Source organism: Balaenoptera borealis (assembly GCF_965194805.1).
Source record: "Balaenoptera borealis genome assembly, chromosome: 5".
Taxonomy (NCBI): Eukaryota; Metazoa; Chordata; class Mammalia; order Artiodactyla; family Balaenopteridae; genus Balaenoptera; species Balaenoptera borealis.
In genome coordinates this window covers 94,097,170-94,116,814 of record NC_138862.1, presented here as the reverse complement: position 1 = coordinate 94,116,814, position 19,645 = coordinate 94,097,170, and the positions used below count along the sequence as shown (strand labels likewise).

The 19,645-nt window shown below is 37.4% G+C and overlaps 1 long non-coding RNA gene across 1 annotated transcript in view; it reads left to right on the top strand.

Moving 5' to 3' along the window:
* Positions 1–19,169, top strand: part of LOC309629799 — a 29,426-nt gene extending 10,257 nt beyond the window's left edge. The window contains exon 3 of the long non-coding RNA XR_014245221.1: positions 19–19,169. This is a non-coding gene — a long non-coding RNA (uncharacterized lncRNA). The remainder of the gene's footprint in view (positions 1–18) is intronic.
* The last annotated feature ends 476 nt before the right edge of the window (positions 19,170–19,645 follow it).

Sequence of the window (19,645 nt, the reverse complement as noted above, 5' to 3'; positions counted from 1 at the left end):
TAAGTTTCTTCTACACAGTAAAATAAATATCTAAATGTAAATAGAACACCTTCTCCTTAAAATAATTTAAAAAACAGGATACCACCACCACAAACAACTGCTTAGTTATAAGTGAATGAATATATATTATGGTAACAATTATGTTTAAAACAATACAAATACAATAAATGGAGGGAAATACACCCAAACCTCAAATGCATTTGTGTTTGTATAATAGAACTTTGAATAATTTTATTTTCTTTTTATTACTTTGAAATTTTCAATTTTCTTCATTCATTATAATGTTTTTAAAATAACTTAGAAACAAAAAGTCACAAAGATGCCAAAGAAAATTGGTACTGGAACCATCTTATACCAGATAAACCTGGACTTTCATTGAAAGTTACATTATTTACATCTGTTTATCCAATTTTAAAATTCTATTTATAAAACAATCCTTTATAATTTATTTACCTCAAACAGCCTATCCTAATAGAAAGAAAGCTGGCTGGGAGTTATTGACTTGGTTCTATCACGGGCTATCTATATGACCTAGGGAAAATTACTCATCATTCTTGACTCTTAGTTTCTTCATCTGTAAAATAATAATTTGGACCTAGTATCTTGAAGATTTCTTCTAGCTCCAAGAGCTACCAGTCATATGAGAATGCAAATACAGGCTAATCATATTCCAAAAGGCACTTTAAGGCTCTAAAAATGTACTTTTATAAGAAAAATACAAAAACTATCACACAAAAAAGTAACTTATGTGGGAAAAAATAAGGAATCATTAAAATACAGTATTAGTTCAATAGGTGATCATAATCCACAGAAATGTATATTTGGCAAGAAACTCTTATCATTGGGAAAAAACATGGAGCATAAGTAAGCTCTTCTAGACTCACTGGCCTAAAGTTATTTTTCCTTTCCTTAGGTAAAATGAATCATTCAGCTTTTGCAATACTTATGACTAACTAACTCATTACTAATTACTTTATAAATAGAGCTTTAACGAATTGAATTACAAGATCAATTCTATAATCAGTGGTAGAGATCTCAGCATCCAACAAAGGAAATTGTGTTCTTTCTAGTCCTAGTAAGGAAGTAAGAAGAAACTTACTTCTCAGGCTAGTCTGAAAAACATATATATAATGAGTTTTTTATTGTATATAATGGTCTATTTCTATTAAATGAAGGTCTCATTAATTTTATAAATTCTTTGATCATCTACTTAATAACTGCATCTCCCTAGTTTTTAAAAATTATCTTTTATGCTAACTCTTTTACTTTTGTTGTTTTAAAACGTTATCCTTTCCACTCTTTCTAAGTCCATGTGGACGTTCTAAGTCCACCCAGCCTAGGCCTGCCCCAGGGCTGACAAGTCAGGGGGTAGCAAATTTTTAATTAGACACATTTATCATTAATAGGGGTAGGAAGGAACCCAAACTCAGCCTCCCTTGGGGCAGAGACCAAATGGGCCTCTCCTTCCTGCAGAGATGCTGGGCCCCTGAACTTGTCTAGGAACCTGGGCGGCTGGGCCTCAGGGAGGGGAGGAAGGTGGGCATCACAAGCATCTACTTCCATGACCACCCCTTCCACTGACACTGCAGAGGCGGACTACGGGAAACTGAAGGAGAATCTGCACAAATTGGGCACCTTCCCCTTCCGAAGTAAGTGGGGCCTGTCCCCTGTGGGAATCCAGGGAGATGTGAATGACCCAGGTCTCTTCAGCCAGAGACCAGAGAAAGGCACACAAGCTATGTCAAGCTGTTCAGGGATAGTCGGGTACCCTGGGGTCACTTTATTATGAGAGGAACAGAGGCATTGGGCACTGGTCTAGAGTCAGAAGACAGGCAGGAAGCTCCCTGCTGACTTGTGACCTTGACTGAATATAGTCTGCTTCAGTTTCCCCAGTTGCAAAGGTGTAATCTGCTAAAGACCCTTCTCAGCCCAGCATTACTGTGGAGATCAACTGGATAACAGGTATGAGATTCCTTGTCAACCACATATCCTGTGCAGATGTGAGTGTACCCAGCCCATGGCCTCATCTCTCTCAAAGCCTTATTTGCATACTCTCTTCTGGCCGAAGCCTCCCTTGGCAGAATTAATTCCTATTCTGAATTCTCTGAATCATTTCCCACTTTACATATGGCCCTCCCCTCTTTGAAGTTAGGGACCAGATCATATCTGTGACATTCAACATACAACATAGCCACAGGTACAATAAAGGTAAAAGAAATAGCAAATTCTGCCCTTCCTGCCCTGCCCACCCTCATCCATCACCCATGACAATTCCCTGAGGCATACTTTCAATAGCCTCATTTTGCAATGGGAAGCTGGGGCTGAGAATGACATGGTCATTTGCCCAAGGCTACTCAGATAGATGGCTGGGATTTGAACCTGGGTCTGACTGCACAGCCATGCTTGTTTCACTCCACTGCACTGACTGCTGAGTCACTAAAGCAGACTATTTCAACAAATAGAGTCTGGTTGGCACCAGCTTTGGGGATGGAGAGGCTCTGGCTGAGATGGTTGCAGTGGAGCAGTTAAGAACATGGACTCTCGCACGTGGTTAGGACTCCCCGCTTTCACTGCCGAAGGCGTGGGTTCAATCCCTGGTCAGGGGACTAAGATCCCACAAGCTGCGTGACACAGCCAAAAAAAAAAAAAAAAGAAGAACGTGGACTCTCAATTCAAATCCCAGCTATGCCAATGACTTAGCTGTGAGATAATCTCTCTAAACCTCAGTCCCCTCATTTGACACATGGAGTATAATAATGCCCACATCATAGGATGGTTGGGAGAACAATCTGAGAGTATGCAAGTGAAAGTATGCTGTAAATTGTAAAGAGTGATATACATTAGAAGGTATTGATCCAATGATAACAATTATTACAACTAAAAAATTAATGAACAGAAACCTCAAAAAAATTGAGTTGGGAACCCAGAAGGGGGAGCTCTCACACCCTGAATGATAGCAGAGCCCAAGAGGAAGAAGAAAGACTGGTTTCCGGGCAAGGACTCAACCAATGAAAAGCCATGGACTCTTTGTTTACTATAGCCCTCCCAACTTTCTTTACCCCTTTGTAAAAGAGTTCTCCTTCCCTTGCCATGCAAGGACTTGCCCATGGCTCATCATGGTTGTAGAACCCAAACTGCAATTCTCTGCTGATCCTGAATAAACTCACTTCTTTTCTGCTGGAGAAATAACTGGCAGTCTATTTGTTTTAGGTCAACAAGAATGACAGTATGATTGGCACAGTGGGCAAAGCTGTTTTGTGACAGTGACCACTGGCCTGACTGAAACCCCATTCATGTCTCAGTGCTGAGGTGATATAACCCTTCCCTAGGGAACAGTGAATGCCCTGTAGACACCCATATTGAGTACTGACACAAACTCTAAATAAGTTTCTGCTGGGGCTCAGCTCTAAAATCCGTGTTTCTCTTGCCTGATCCTGGCCCTTTTTCGCAGCCCAACACTCAGGGGCAGAGCAGGGAACCATCACATATCACTTTGCCAAGGTCTTCTGCAGCAAGTTAAAGCCCCTCAAAAGAGGATGTGGGAACCTACCCTTGATGAATCAGTGAACATTTAGAGACTCTTCTGGAAAGCATTGCCTGAAACTGTGTAGCTATTTATTTTAGCATTGTTAATTTGTACTGATTATTTGAACAAAGAGTATTCTTTTAAAATAAAAGTCATAACCAGAAACTGGAGGGAGGGGTTGTTGCAGAGGGCCATTTGGCCCTGAACTCACACCAACAAACAACCTAAAAGATGAACCTTGAATTATTTCCAAATGAGGTCAAGTGGATGAATACAGAGCTACTCCAGCAGGACAGGGGGGATGAGGTTCCCCATAAAACTTTAAGCTTGTGTCTTATCCCCTTAGTATGTTGAGTGGACCATGGTTTCTTGTGATAAGATATAATATTTTTGTGTATACTAAATCTTTGTTAATACAATGTTTTGTTTTAAAAAAAATTCTTTCCTACAACTGCATGTCTCCTGGTATTAGATTAATGTGTAGTTACTCAAAATAAGATTATGTTTTTGAACACTTCTAGAGATTTGACAACTTGCTTTCAGGATTAATCAAACTAACAGGAAAACACTTATCTCTCTTAAGACTAACCAAAATCCCTGCTGATTAAGCTTAATCTCATAAGTACAAATGTTCAATCTTGTATGGTCTCAGATACTAAACAAATACATATCGCTCACTTGCTAAATGCAACCCTTCAAAAACTTGAGGAAGGTACCCTGGAATGCTGCAAAACTATCCTTGACCCAAAGTGTGCATATATGCCATCCTTAGATAGGTAGAGTGCCCTGCCCCAGTTGGACCCTTGGACTCCAATATACAACTCAGGGCAAGCCCTACCCCTTGGCAAGAGAAGGGGACAGTAAATACATCATGAAGGACTTTGATTGTCAAGGTGTAGCTTAAGCTTTATACTGACCTGAAGGCTAAGGAAGTTGTTTGAGATAGTCTAATGGAAGGTAAATAACATAATCAGATCAACATTTTTAAAAAGATAATTCTGATAACATATGCTTGCTGTAGTGGGTAGGGCAAGATGAAAGTCAGGATGTTAGCCTGGAAGCATCACTTCCAAGGTCTGTGTGAAAAGAGCTGAGACCCTGAATAAGATAGCAGCAGAAGGGGTGGAAATAACTGGATGGATTTTAGAGGGGCATAGTACACAGGATTGCTGGGCTATTACAGCTTGGAAAAAGGGAGGAGTGGAAGATGATTCCAAAGTTTCTAAAGTCATGGACAATTGGGTAGGTGGCACCATTCACTTAGAAAATACAGCAGAAGAAGATCTGTGTAAGATAATATTGAGTTTAGTTTGGGGCTTACTGAAGATTGAGTAATTGTGAGACTTCCAAAGGGAGATTCTGGGAGGCAGTTCAATGTATAGGTGTGGATCTCAGGAGAGAGATCTTAGTGAAATGTAGATCTGAATACTTAAAACATTAACAGTATGAAAAAACTTGGTAAATTCACTCAATATTTTCTTAAAATTTAATGACAATTGTCACTTATACAGGTTATTGATAATTATTTAGAGAAATCACAGATACAGAAAAAAGACAAGAGAAAAAGGAGGGAGAATAGGAAGGAAAGTAGGGGATAAAGAGGGAGTGTTGGAGGGAAAGAACAAAAAGAAAAAATTTTAACTATTTAACTCCTCAGAAATATTCATTTTATTCCATGTTAAAAGGTGAATCATCTGACTTCATACATCTTATAGTAAATATATTTGGGGGCATGTGAATGGGACATTATTCCAGAGAAAACTTGCATGAGGATCATAGTGGGCATTTTGTAAATCTGTGGCCTCTCAGAATCTTTTGAACACTCTAAATGTTGGTAATTTCCCACATTGTAAATCCCAGGTCTGCAAGCTAGAAGCTGTAAATGTCACCTCTCCAGTCTCTTTCACATCTCAGACACCCAGTATGTGCCCTAGGTTCTGCCATTAGCAGCACTCATGGAATGCCTTTGACTCAAAAGAGCATCATGAAGAGTCTGGCCGAGAGGCACAGAGCTCTCAGCGGTGTCAGAGGTGAAGGTGGGTGGTACTGTCTGTCCTCATTGTTCCCAAAGGCACAGTGGACAGTCTCATGGCTTTGGGTACTGCTCCAAGAAGCTTTAGCCTCTGAGAATGATTGGTCCTTTTCTGTTAAAACTAGCTAGACTGAGTCGGTTCTGTTGTTTATAACAGAAAGCCCAGATACAATCGTTTACAGAATAAATTCACAATTATGATGATTTTTAATATTTTATAAACCCAGCTCATTAATATATGAGAATTCCTGAAGGTAGAGGCTAGCCAGTGGTGGCACATCCGTAGGATACAGAGAAATTACAACTTAGTTGCATTTGTTCCTTCTCCTCCTCTCCTCCTCCGTATACATCCATCTATAGGTCTATACCACTGCATCTCCAGAATTAATGAGTGCACAAAATAAAAACATATGCTGAACCTGATATCTATATTTTTGCCCATGTTTTCCAAGACACAAATAAACACAATGCTGAGGCATCTCTGAGGATTTATAGAATTTCAGAACAGAGTTGTGAAAGGCAGCGAGGGGTATGAGAAAGAGCATTGGCATCTAGTCCTAGTTCAATAATGCACCAATCATGTGATCTTGGGCCTCTTTGACCTAGTTTCCTCCTCTGTAAATGGTAGGGTTGTGTTAATAACAACAGCTATTATTTATTGAGCACATACTTTGCTAGTCACTGCTGAAGGAGTGATAAGTAATATTACTATCTCAGGCTAAGAGAGGAGCTATTCGAGGTTAAGTAACTTGCCCAAAGTCACACAGTTAGGCAACGGCAGAGCTGGACTATGGACTTTGACACATTGTTACCAAAGCTTTACTCTTTAACCTTCATTAGGTGATCTCTTGTGTTTCTTTCAGCTATACCCCTCTAAATAAATGTATTCTTTTGTAAATCTAGATAAGAACAGCAAGGAAGATGTAAGCTGACTTTCACAAGCTACTCTATGCATTTTGATTTTTAAGCAGCCTAAGGTATTGTTACGTTTCTTGGTAGGCTTAACATCCTGTTAACTCCTGTTGAAACTGACTCAGAAAGAGAAAGAGCCATGAGACTTGGCTGCCGAGGGAACAATCCATGATTAATGATGAATGTGTGTTTGGAATGGCACAGTGATAAGGCAGAGACCCTGGGGTGGGGTCTGTACCAACAGTGAGGGACCAGCAAGCACAGTGGTGGCAGTAGCAGCAGCTATGGAATAGAATTAAAATCCTTGATGGTTATAGAACAGCCAGAATAGGACTGGCAACTGCAGAGCGGTCCCAGCATCGTCATCATCATCATCAGGAACACCTATGGAGTATTTCTTTCTCTGTACCAGGCAGTGTTCTAAGTATTTTATATATATTATTTTATTTAATCTCTTTTTTGGCTAATATATTTCTACTTTTATCTTTTTACTATAGATAAATGTATATATTTATAAAAATAGTTTCATACAATATTAAGTTTTTATCAACTGCTTTTATAATTTCATATATTGTGAATATCTTCCCTTGTCTTTTAAAAAAATTATTATTATTTATTTATTTATTTTTGGCTGCACTGGGTCTTCGTTGCTGCGTGTGGGCTTTCTCTAGTTGCAGCGAGCAGGGGCTACTCATTGTTCAGGTGCGTGGGCTTCTCATTGCGGTGGCTTCTCTTGTCGCGGAGCATGGGCTCTAGGCATGCAGGCTTCAGTAGTTGTGGCACGCAGGCTCAGTAGTTGTGGCTCACGGGCTCCAGAGTTCAGGCTCAGTAGTTGTGGTGCACGGGCTTAGTTGCTCTGTGGCATGTGGAATCTTCCCGGACCAGGGATCGAACCCGTGTCCCCTGCATTGGCAGGCGGATTCTTAACCACTGCGCCACCAGTCTTCCCTTGTCTTTGAAAACAGAGTTTCTCAAACTGTCTGTGAAGGACCAGGGATTTTTCCAATCCTTTCAGACCAATATTTTGTTAAGTTACTCTGATCATGCAGTTGAATGTCACAGCAATGTTAAATTGGTATTAAAGTTTCTAAATGCTTACTCACAATTTCTGTATTTATCTCACTGTGAATTGATAAATGTTTATAGACTGGTTCTGATCTACAGATCATACTTTAGGTAACATTGTTTTAGAACACCTAAAATTACTGCATAGTATGAAGAAAAACCAATTTGATAATCAATCCTTTTGGGGATATAACACTGTTCAATGGCAATCACTCCATTCACTGGCTGGCTCTACTAATTTTACTGCTTTGAGAAACAAGGCAAGCTCTGCTGTAAATAAACTACACTTTTGTTATAAAACCAACTCCCCATAGCATGTTACCAATTACAGAAACTTGCATTTCAACTTAGCAGCAAGTCTTCAGTTTTGTTTACCCTGCCTCTGACATCTGCCTTCTTTTTTACTGCTGCCACCCTTGTTCAAGACCATAGAATCACAATTCCTGGGCTATTAAAAAGGTCATCTTGGACTTCCCTGATGGCGCAGTGCTTAGGAATCCTCCTGCCAATGCAGGGGACACGGGTTTGCGCCATGGTCTGGGAAGATCCCACATGCCGTGGAGCAACTGAGCCCGTGTGCCACAACTACTGAGCTCGCATGCCACAACTACTGAAGCCCGCACCCTAGAGCCCATGCTCCGCGACAAGAGAAGCCACTGCGATGAGAAAGCCCTACACTGCAACGAAGAGTAGCCCCTGCTCACCGCAGCTAGAGAAAGCCTGCGTGCAGCAATGAAGACCCAACGCGCAGCAACGAAGACCCAATGCAGCCAAAAATAAACAAATAAATAAATAAATAAATGTATTTAAAAAAAAAGAAGAGTATCACATAAACAATTTTCTGGGAGGAAAAAAAAAGGCCATCTTAATTGTCTCCTTACCACCAGCATCTTTTCTTTTTCTTTTTCCTCATTTGAAAAATGAAATGAGCAGAGACTGACTTTAAGGTGTTCTCTAGCTTTAATATTCCATGGTTTATCCCCTGCTGTTCTTATTGAATCTGGCTCTGCTTTGCCCAAAATACCTTATCATAAATTTCACATTAGAGTCTTTGCTACAAAAATAATTATGAAAAGTAAGTACAGCCTGGAGATCAGCAGCTGAGATTTGAAAGATACAGCCAGACCCAGCATACTGACAATCCAGAAACTGCAACCTTGGCTACCCTGCATTGATGTTTTCTCCTTTTTAATTTGGCACTATACCCCTCCAGGTAATTAATATTTCTGTAACCCTAGGAAGGCAACCACTAAGGGTAATGAGAAATAATAATGAGAATAGTATAGAAATAATGAAAAACAAATTTAAATCCATAGTATTAATACTTTTTAATTGCTTGAAGTATAAAAGTAGTAATAAGTTTTTTAATCAATATAATCTGTGTTTTTTAGTTTGATAAATGTGTATATATTATTTAAGAAGACCTGATATATCAGATATGATTTTTAATTAATAAATATGAAATTCTATTATACACTGTTACATTAAATAATCAATGTTTAAATTTGTTTTGATTTAGTATCTCATAATAACTCATGTTTAGTTAGTGCAGTAAGTTAGCATTAAACAAAGTACATATAGAAGTGAGCGTTCCTTTCCATGAAAAGCTCCATAACATTGAAGATCCCATCTGCACTCCCACCATTGCCCTCAAGGAAGAAGGCCATTTTGGGTTTCAGAAGATTGGAAAGAGGAGAGGGAGAAGATAGAGACCAGTTCCCTGAGGTGAAGATGGATTCTGGTCTGACTTTTGGGGCATTTTTCCTGAAACATGGTGGAGGCAGTCCTGAGAGTGATAAAGATCTCAGACCCACTCCCACGCGGCTCCCCAGGAAAAGTAAGAAACGGGGCAGCTGCTGAGTAGGGGCAGCTTGGGGATGCCTGGGGACTGAAGCGAAGTGTCATCATTTGGGGAACAGATGGTACTCTTCTTCAAGCATGGTATGACAAGAGTAGAGGTGGCTGCCTGTAAATAATTTATGCAGGATTCAATAATTAACATCTCAGCGGTGATCAAAATGGACTGAAGACCAGAATCCTTTCCCCCAAATTTTCTGGATTGTATACGATGACCCAGATTGTTTATGATACTAGAGAGGGGTGCAGCCCATCTGCCTTATATGCATTCTCCTGTACAATCAGCTAAACAAGATGGATTAAATATCCCACCAATCCTGTTGAGTAGAAAGCTTAGGCATGCATATCGAATTTAGAACAATAAAGAAAATGATGTTTTTTTGGATCCAGGATTGTGGAGCAGATTCATATCCTTTACAAATATAGTGCAGCCCAGTGTACTCTGACTCAGCCTGAGCTATTTAGGACCCATAGAAAAGGGAGACCACTGTGGGATCCCTGGTTCCTGGCAGAATGTGTCCACATTTGAGAGGAGATATAAAAAAGGACCACCAAGTGAAGCAGGTGGAGGTAAAGCCCAGTAATGTGGTATAAGCCAAAGATGGTGAACTAGAACACAGTCCTTCATTTCTATGGCCTAGGAAACAAAGCCTACGCTTAAACCCCCTTCTCCTGGTTCAAGAAAAGTAATTGTGCCACAATAATAAAACTTTTTTCTGTCTTGAGGAATTCTAAAGTACGCTCAAGAAATCAAGCCAGACCTTGCTTAAGACAGTACAAAGTCTGTTTTACTAAAAATTCTTTTCCCTATGATAATCTTGTGATAATCAAACACATACTTGGTTTTTCTTTAGGAACCTAAGATAGTAAGATACTAAATATATTCATTACAATTTTAACAAGATAATGCAATAGATGAATAGACTAGAAACTCAAGCTTTGTTTTGTTTTGAGATTTACACTATACTTGTAAAGTTTATGGGTAGATGATTTAATACCTAATTAGATATTATTAAAACTTCAGATAAATATATGAATTGTGGTTTCTACCTTAAAGTATTCCAAGAGTTTCTAGGAAATGGGTCTTTTAACTTATGTTCCTTATTTTCAAAGCATGGAAACATATTTGTACTTTCTGCTTGGGGGAGAGTTGGTAAAAGGCCTTGGATGTTCATGGGAAAGTGCTTGGACATATGCTACTGGTAACAGGAAGTCAAAGGTTTGATAAGGAAAATGGCATAAATAGGACTGCTTTGTTTTCCCAAGTTTTAAATTATATAAGTAATCCATGTTTACAATTAAAAAAAAATCAACATAGAAGTGCTGTCTAAAGGTATCTACTATCTGATAAGATATTGGCTTTTAATTTCACATTGGTGTTCTCAAGAGCAGTGATTTAATATATACCAATTCCTTGGTCAGTCATATTCATGCAAAAAAGAAAACAAAGAAAGGATTTTAATTAGGAATATGAAACATAATTTGAAAATATTGATAAACAACTCTATGATACTATACATAATAGCTCCATTTAATCTTCAAAAAGAGAAGCATGCAAAATGTTAATAAAAAATTAAAGGAAATTATGCTTAATGAAGGAGAAAATAGCCTAATATTTTAATAGCCTCTATAAGTTCAACTGTGTGTGAAAGAGAAGGTAAAAATAATGAGACATAAAGCATTAGTTTGTTTTTTTTTTTCACATCTGCGACTCTATCAAGCATCACAACTTTCATGTTAGTAGGCATTAGGGAAACATTATTCTATTTTATACATATTAACGTAAAATTACCTGTTATGAATGGTTAGCATGCTATATGGCCTTGTGAACTCCAGTTGTAAAAAAAGGAAAGCACTATGATGGAGTGGGGATTGTCTAGATAGAGCTCACTAAACTCTGAGTTCTATGGTGGCAAAGGCTGCACCAATTTGTTTCATAATTTTATCCCCAGTGCCTAGCACAGTGCCTGATGTACAATAAGTACCTAAAAAATATTTGTCAAATACATAATAATAATAATATCTAGCACTGATTGAGTGTTCTCTATGTATCATTATTCTAAGCACTAACATCATTTTATACAATTCGCACAAAAACTCATAGACCACTTCATGGGGTACCCATTAGCTTATTTGCTATAGGGCAAAGGTTAAGAACTTCTGGAATCACACAATTGCCTGAATTTTAGGTTTCCTCTGATTCACCTTTGTTGTCCAAAGTATGGGATTTCTTTTCCTGTGTGTGGCTCTGGTCTATAGCATCTTACATACTACTTGATCCCTAACGCTTGCTAGAATTTTAGTAGCTCAGTCATCGTGGGTTTAAAACTTCTCGAGTCCCAGTGCCTTTGAACTCATATCCCATAAGTTGTGAATCCTGCTAACAGTCACTCTTTTGTTCTATTTCTGCTCCAGAATTTAGTAAAGGTATCATATTCAGGGTCAATATATCACAATCATAGGAAAACAGAGAACTGGGAAGCCCATAAGGTCAATTTACATGAATAAAAAAGTATAAATTTGGGGAACAAACAAAGAAAAACTTGCAAGGGTCTCAAAAATGTGATTTTTTTTTTTTTGTAATGCATCTCTAAAAGATAAGATATCTTTAAAGACTATAACCACAATACCATTATCACACACACACAAAATACATAATTCCTTAATATCATCAAATATCCAGTCTGCATTCACATTTCTTTGATATCCTCTTATTTTAAATAAATTTTTACTGAATCTTTCCCCCAACATTTTATTGTGAAATTTTCATACAGCAAAGTTGAAATAATTTTACAGTGAGCACCTATTTTCAGACCACCTAGATGATACCATTAATGTTTTTCTATTTCTGGTTTTATCATATATCTATCCCTCTGTGTATCCATTAGTTCATCTATTTTTTTTTACACATTTCAAAGTAAATTACAGATATCAGTACAATTTCCCTTAAATATTTACTTCAATACGCATGTCATTAACTAGAGTAAAATATTTGTTTACTTTTTCTTTTGTCATAAAATTTCCAAACAATAAAATGCACAAATCTTAAGTATATACTGAGTTTTGACAAATGCATATATCTGTAACTCAAACTGCTGTCAAGATACAGAATATTGCCATTGCCATCATGCCCCTCCCCATTTACTCCCTATCTCCATTACCTAAGAGACAACCACTGTTCTGATTATTTTCCATAATAGATTAGATTTTACTGTTCTTGAACCTTATATAAATAGCCTTACTCTTTTGTGTGAGGCTTTTTTTCCACTCAGCATAATGTTTTTGAGAGTCAGTCATCCACATTGTTGTGGAAATCAGTGATTCATTCCTTTTTTTCCAGCTGAATAATATTCCCTTGTGTGAATATACCACAGTTTGTTTATAAAGTCTCTGATAGATATCTGAGCTGTTTCCAGTTTTGGGGTATTATGAATAAAGCTGCTATGAAAGTTCTTATACAAGTCTTTTTGTGGTCAGATGTACTGATTTTTCTTGAGTAAGCATTAATGTCACAGGGTAGGTGCATACTTATTTTACAGGAAATGGTTCAGATATTTTTTCAAAGAGGTTGTAGCTTTTTACATCGACCAACAATGAAGGTTCTGATTTTCTCACATCCTCACCAACATTTGGTATTATCAGTCTTTTTATATTCTAATGAGTGTATAGTGTTATCTCATTTTGCTGTTAATTTGCTTATCTCTGATGACTAATGACATTGAGCACCTTTTTATGTGCTTCTTGGTCATTACCATTAGTTTGTATTCTTTTGTGAAGTGTCTGTTTAAACCTTCTGGATTTAGATCTATCATTTATTATTTGTTTTTTGGATTCTCAGTTTTTTATTCTCTCCTTTCCCTTTTTCTGCCTTCTTCTGGTTTATTTAAATGTTTTTAGAATTTTACTTAATTTTTTTCTCTGCCTCTTTGCATTTTTATTTATGCCTCTTTGAATTATTAATTTAGTGTTTTCTCTAGGGATTACAGTATACAGTCAACTTTTCATATTCTACCTCATATAACATGTGCTGTGGTCTCAATATTTGCATTCCCCCAAAATTCATATGGTGAAATCTCAATGCCCAATGTGATAATATTAGGATGTGGGGCCTCTAGGAGATGCTTATGTCATGAGGCTGAAGCCCTCATGAATGGGATTACTGTTGTTTTAAAAGAGACTGCACAGAGATCCCTCACCCCTTCCACCATGTGAGGACACAGTGAGAAGTCAGAAGTCTGCAACCTGGAAGAGGGTCTTCACCAGAACCTTACCACCTGTTACCCTGATTTTGGACTTTCAGCCTATAGAACTGTGAGCAAGAAATTACTGCTTTTGGGGCCTCCCTGGTGGTGCAGTGATTAAGAATCCACCTGCCAATGCAGGGGACACAGGTTCGAGCCCTGGTCCAGGAAGATCCCACATGCCACGGAGCAACTAAGCCTGTGCGGCACAACTACTGCACCTGCGCTAGCTAGCCTGCGCTAGCTCTAGCCTGTGCTCTAGAGCCTGCAAGCCACAACTACTGAGCCCACGTGCTGCAACTACTGAAGCCCGCACACCTAGAGTCCATGCTCCGCAACAAGAGAAGCCAACGCAATGAGAAGCCCGCGCACTGCAATGAAGAGTAGCCCCCTCTCGCCACAACTAGAGAAAGCCCGCATGCAGCAATGAAGACCCAACACAGTCAAAAAATAAATAAATAAATAAATAAATAAATAAATAAATAAATAAATAAATAAAAAGAAAAGAAAAAGAAAAATAAATAAATTACTGCTGTTTATAAACCAACCAGTCTATGTTGTTTTTGTTAAAGCAGCCTAAACAGATTAAGACAACATGTGCAAACTCTGCAACCATGTAGGTTCGTTTAGAGCTCCTGCCTTTCTTTATGCAGTAGTTGTCATATGTATTACATCTACTTACATTATAAACCCCATAAAAAAGCCTATAATTTTTGTTTTAAGCAGTTACATGTGTTTTAAAGAAATCAATAGAAAAATAATCTTTCACATTTACTCAGTTGTTTACCATTTCTTAAAGTTCTTCATTTCTTCATGAGTATTAAAGTTTCTAGCTGGAATCATCTCACATCAGCCTGAAAAACTTTCTTTAGCATTTCTTGTAATACTAGTGTTCTAGCAGTTAATTCTTAGTTTTCTTTTATTTGAAAATGTCTTTATTTTGCCTTCATTCTGGAAGGATATTTTCACTAGATATAGAATTTGGGGTTAATAGTTTTTTCTTTCAGTATTTGTTTGATGTTGTACCACTGTCTCCTGGTCTCCGTAGTTTCTAATGAGAAGTTAGTATATTTGCAAATTGTTGTTCTCCTATTTGCAATGTGTCTTTTTTTTTTCCCCCATGGCCACTTTTAAGATTTTGCCTTTATCTTTGGATTTCAGCAATTTGACTATGATATGAGAGACATTCTTTGTATTTATCCTAATTTGGGTTTCTGAGCTTCTGAAAATAGAAACTTTTTCTTCTGGCAAATGCTATGTCTTTTCCCATATTTGAGAAAATTTTGGCCATTATTTCTTAAAATGATTTTTTCCTCTTTCTCTCTCTCCTCCTGGGATTCCAATTATATGTGATGTTTTCCCACAGGTTCCTAAAGCTCTCATTTTTTATCCAAAAATTTTCTCTCTGTCCTTATGATTGGGTAATTTTTATTGGTCTATGTTCCAGCTGACTGACTCTTCATTCTTCTATTAGGTCCATCCATCTGCCTCCTTAGCACAGTAGGCAGTGTGCCAGGCTCATAATCTACTATTAAGCCCATCCAGTTAATTTTTTGTTTTAGCTATTTTATTTTCCATCCTAGAATTCCCATTTTGTTCTTTTTTTTTAAAGTTATGCTTATTAAGACATTATTCAATACAGTAAATTCATGACTTTTGGCAGAGATATACATTTGTGTAACCACTACCACAATCAAGACATGCATACTTCCATCATCCCCCAAAGTTCTCTTGTGCCATTTTGCAGTAAGCCTCCACTCCTACCCTTTAGCCTCCGTCAACCATGATCTGTTTTTTGTCCCTTTACCATTGTCTATTTCAGAATGCCACATCAATGGAATCATACAACATGTATTTTGTTTCTGTTTTCTTTCACTTAACATGATGCTTATGAGAGTCATCCATTTTGTTGCATGTAAACTGCTGAGTAGTTTCCCATGTTTCGGATGTACTTGTTTATGCATTCACTAATGATATACAGTTGGGTTCTTTCCAGTTTTTAGCAATTATGAATAAAATTTCCTCCATGATTCTCATACATAGGAATGGGATTATTGGGTCTTTTGGCAATTATGTTTAACTTTGTAAGAACCAGCAATGTATGAGAGGTCATGTTGCTCCACATCCTCACTAGAACTTGGTACTGACCATTTTTATTTTAAATTCTAACCACTCTAATAGATGTGTAGTAGTACCTGAATGTGGTTTTAACCTGTATTTCCCTGATGAATAGTGATGCTGAGCATCTTATAATGTGCATATTTGCCATTAGTGTCTCTTCTTTGGTGGGGTATCTGTTAAATCTTTCTTTGCCCATTTTAAAAAAGTGGGTTGCTTGTTTTATTAAGTCATGAGAGTTCTTTAAATATTCTGAATATGAATCTTCAGTCATATAGGTATTTTGAAAGTAATTTTTTTCCAGTCTGTGGCTTATCTTTTCACTTTCTTAACTGTTGACATTTCTTAACAGTGACTTTTGGAGGGTAGAAGTTTTTAATTTTATGAAATATAATTTATAAAATTTTTCTTAATTTATATTATGATTCTTGCTTTTTGTGCTCCATTTGATTCTTTTTAATACTATTTCTCTGCTGAGAGTTTTCTGTGTTTTCACTAATTACAAGAATACTTTCCTTTATCTCATTCAGCATAGTTATAATAACTGCTTTAAAGTCCTTGTATCCTAATCTTCAAATCTGGGCTACCTCAGAATTAGCCTCTATTGGTTTATTTTTCTTAGAATGTGTCATGCCTTTTTTTTTTTTGATATGGCACAGAACATAGCTGTGATGGTTATATCTTGGAGATTCTGAATTCTGTTTTATTCTTCAAAAACATGCTGATATTTTTGTATTGTCAGGCAATTACTTGTTTGAACTCAAACTGAAAACTCTGTCTTTTGAGCAGCAGCTCAAATCTCAGTTCTGTTCTTTTTTCCTTGACAGGATTACTTGCAGTCCTCCTTGTATTTGCATGGTTAAGGATTCAGCTAGAGATGGTTTCATTTTATATGCAGAATTTAGCATGCTTCTCTTAGGCTCTCTAGAGGACCCTCTGTACCCCCTTACTTTCCAGCAGCTGTGGTTGCCCCAAACTCTGTCCTCTGCTCCTTAGGACAGAAAGACTGATTTTTAGTTTTGGCCTCTGCATAACAATAACTGCAGAGTTTTCTTATTCTAAAAGTTATAACATTTTTAAACACCCCATGTCAGTCCAAGTTTTTACTCCTCTGCAGAGTCTACCTGCTTTTGTTCACTGTTCAAATCCTTTGGGTAATTGTTTTTTGTACTTTTCCCCTATATCTATAGTTATTTGTGAAAGAGTTGGTTGTTCAGCAGTTTACTCAGCTATAGGAGAAGCAGAAATCCTGCTGTCATAATTTTTAAAAAAGTTCGAATCATGATCCAAATAAAATCTACATGTTGTATTTGGTTTTATGTCTTTTAAGTCTCATTTATTGATTATCCCTTTACTACTCATTTTCCCCTTTCAATTATTTGTTGAAGAAATCAGGGTTTCTTGTAGAGTTTCTACAAGGCTAGATCTTACTGATTGTATCCCTGTGCTATAATTTATCACGTTTCTCTGTTCTCTGTATTTCCTAAAAATCAGATCTAGAGATTAACTAGATTCAGATTCAAAAAGAATTTTTTTTTTCTTTTTTGCTAGATAACTTCATGGATGGGTGTGAATATCTATTAGGAGTAAATCTCATCTTCTTGTTTTGTAAATAAAGGGTTTGGCCCTTCAGATACCATGGTCAATCATTTCCAAATTCTGTCAGTAGTCAGTGGTTTTCAAATTCTATGTTGTAGAAGAATTAAAATTCCTGCAGTCTCTATGAAGATAAATCATGACCTCTCTTCTTCTATGTCAATTCAGCTTGGCATTTATCTGTTTTATGTATTGGAGTTCACTGTGACATTTCATGAAGAAATATTCAAAAACCTTGAAAACAGTGGCTAAACTATTAACTAAATTTTCATTATATTATGTAAGTAATATTTAGAAATATTTATTTCCTTTCTTCCTTATTTTTATTCCTTCCTTTCTTCTTTCATTTATTCTTTTTTTCAAAAAATTTCTGAGTACCTATCATGTGGCAGGTACTGACTTAGTCACTGGAAATATACTAGGGAACAAACAGATAAAACCCCCCTGCCGCCTTCATGGAGCTCACATTCTAGTATGGAGAGACAGACAATAAATAATAACATAACAAATAAATACATACTTGTAGTTGATAATGGCTATGAAATTAAAAGGGTAAGACAAAGGGGACCAGGAGAGCTTGAGGAGGAGCTGCAATTTTTGGAGGGGTAGCCACCTAGCTGATAAGGTGAATGTGAGCAAGAATTGAAGGAGAAGAGGGGTAAGTCAGGCACATATGAAGGAAGAACATAAAAGCAGAGAAATCAGCCTGAGTTAGGAGTGTGCCTCATGTCTTTGAGGAGCAGCAAAGAAGCCAGTGTGGCTAGAGGTAAGTAAAGGTGTGAAAGGGAGAGGGTGAGGATGTCAATGAGGATTATGTAGGGCCATGAAGACTACTGTGGGAACTTTGGCTTTGGTATGAAAGAAATTGGAAGCCAATAAAGGTTTTGAGCAGAGTGACATGATCTGACTTATATTTTAACAGGAATATTCCAGTTGCTTCTTTGAGGATAGATGGTGAAGATTTATGGGTAAAATTGGGGGCATGAGTTAGGAGGCTATTGCAATAATTCAGGTAAGAGATAATGGTAGTGTAGAAAAGGGTAATGGAGGGATAAGAACTAGTTTAATTATGGACATATTTTGAAGGTAGAAACAACAAGATTTGGATTTGTAAAAGCAACGCGTCTGGACATTCTTGGTCACAAGCAATAGAAACCAGTTCTAACTATCTTGAAGGAAAAAAGGATTTAATTTATCCTGCAAATTCACAGAATCAGTATGAGGGTCAGCCTTGGGAATTGGGAGGAGCTAGAGAGCTCCAGAGGTGTAGGCAGTGGAAATACCATCAAAGATTACTGGACTCAAAGAAGCTGGTCTGCACACTGTTGATGCTATTAGAATGTATCAATATATGATCCTTAACCCTTCCCATATCTTTAGCACATGCTAAAAGTTCAAAATCCTTTGAAAGAGCAGATGATGACTGAGCTCTAAGCATGGGAAGAGGATGTGGCTCCACTCAGATCTATGGTAACAGATGAACATTACCTTGCACTAAAACCATATTCAATGAGTGATTTCTCAAAAGGGAAATCAGACTATTATTAGGAAGGAATGGTTAAATGTTCAACAGCCAGGAAAGCAACAACTGTCCACTAAAATGCTCATGATAGAAAATTTGAAAAGTACCCAAAAAAAAAGGAAAGGAGAAGGGGAAATAATGCAAATGCAATGGTCAAGATAGAGACACTAAGAACATTTTGTGTATTTCATTAATGTTAATTTTTTTCTAGGCATAGGATTTATATATAGTTGCATTATACACTTGAATATCACTTAAAACAGTATATCTCACCTTTAAAATACCTTCCCCAATGCATTTCTTTTTTTTTTTTTTTCTTTTTTCTTTTTTTTTAAATGTTAAACCAAGTTTGTTTGTTTGATTTTTTTTTTTTTTTAACTTTTGGGTTTATTTATTTATTTATTTATGGCTGTGTTGTATCTTCGTTTCTGTGTGAGGGCTTTCTCTAGTTGCGGCAAGTGGGGGCCACTCTTCATCGCGGTGCACAGACCTCTCATTATCACGGCCTCTCTTGTTGCGGAGCACAGACTCCAGACGCGCAGGCTCAGTAATTGTGGCTCACGGGCCTAGTTGCTCCGCGGCATGTGGCATCCTCCCAGACCAGGGCTCGAACCCGTGTCCCCTGCACTGGCAGGCAGATTCTCAACCACTGCGCCACCAGGGAAGCCCCTGCATTTCTATTTACATGTAATTTTTCCTTCATTATTAAACCCACAGTTAATCTGCTTATGCTAAATCCTCATGCCAACTGAGGTCAAATATCCACCATTTTTTGA